Below are 1690 nucleotides of genomic sequence, written 5' to 3' on the forward strand. Positions count from 1 at the left end.
TTTGCTTTCTGGGAAAGCAAATAAATAACAACATACATGTCAACTTGTACAGATTGTCCGTAGGTTATAAGGATTTCACGTCATTTTGCAGGTATATGGACAAATAGAGCAATCTCACAGATTTTTTCAAGTCTTATGGATATTTTAAAAACCTCATTTTCAAATTTATCTAACATGTCAGAGCCTGTAGTAAGATTCAAAAAAAACAATGAATAACATTAAATGGCCACCATCCAACCTGTTCTGCCTGTTTTTAACTTTTTCCGCTCTCCTTTCCTCAATGGGCGCTTTCACATCCTCAGTGAGGCTGACCCCCCCCCCCCCCCACCCCGCAAGTTGTATGGATTTTTTTGGGGGCAAAATTTGTGGATTTTTGAGGCTTTTTACACACGTAATCGTCTGAAGAGGTTGACATGTAGGGGACAACATAATACAGACTTGTTGTTATTGAGTTTGTCAACACGAACCGCTACCTGAGAGGCACTACTAGCCCCTCCCCCGTCAGAGCGTCTGAGCAAGATGAGTCAGTGCAACATCATTCAAATGAGAGAGAGGGTGAAGGCGATTGCTGCATGGGTGGGGTGGGGGATGTGTTATGGGTAGAGTAGTTTATTTTTCCTGTAATACTTCATTATAGTTTTTTAAGACAAAGCTAATTGAAAGGGGCGCTGAGCAGAGTTACAACCAGGGATTACAYATAATTACTTTTTTTCTTCTGCAGTTTGGCGCCCCCTCCAGCAGATGGCACTCTAGGAGACCGCCTAGTTCGCCTATGCCAAGAGCCGGCTCTGTTCATAACTGTCGATTTTGCTTTGTGGATAGTTTTATAATTCTGCAAACATAAACGACAGCAGCTGGCTGTAGCATTCGTTTTGCAGTCTGAGACACTTCCTTATGTTTTATTCTTGTTTAACAAATGCCCTCTACTTTCATCTTGGCCCTGCTCAAACAAGTCAGCTCAGTCAAAAACAAATCTCATTTTTACAAACTCAGTTTGTTCAAAGATCTGTCCACGTTTTCCACAGAACCCCACTTTAAAAAATCTGAACAGACACTTTAAACGTGAATGAACACTCAAAGAGATGTCTTCATTGCATCAAAAGTGATGCTATATTTTGTGTTGTTTCTGTCACATTTATCTATCTATTTGAATTTTGAAGTGATTTCCCCCCCAGTAATATATAATGGAAACTATTAATTGTAACCCTTCCAATTTTAACTCTGCATAACCCCAAACCCTTCCTAATTCAAGATCAACCAGCCAAGCAGTGGCACTGAAGGGGTTAACCTAAGAATTTGCAGCTCCCTTGGAGATGTGAGGATAAATCTGAGGGCTCAGATGACAAAAACAAGATGGATGAACACTTTCTGGTTGTGGAGGTTGTGAGTTTTCTTTCTGATTCGGATTTGGAGGTTAGCTTCATTGAACAAACAGGACAAGGTTTGACCAGCTGCTTTTGGTTCATGTGGCAAATCATGGCTGTATTTTTCAATTTTCATATTTTCATCATTTGAACACGTGCAGCAAAAAAACAACTGTCTATGCTATAAATACACGTGTAAGTACGCTGTAAGATTTGTTTGATGCCATCGTCTTGCAGGAAGGATTGGAACAGCAGACAGAGATGTCGAGCCCTCTCTTGTATCCAGTTTGAATGGAGGCAGTGTGACGTCAAGTGACTCTGTGGGG

Source organism: Austrofundulus limnaeus, unplaced genomic scaffold (assembly GCF_001266775.1).
Source record: "Austrofundulus limnaeus strain Quisiro unplaced genomic scaffold, Austrofundulus_limnaeus-1.0 Scaffold57, whole genome shotgun sequence".
Lineage (NCBI taxonomy): Eukaryota > Metazoa > Chordata > Actinopteri > Cyprinodontiformes > Rivulidae > Austrofundulus > Austrofundulus limnaeus.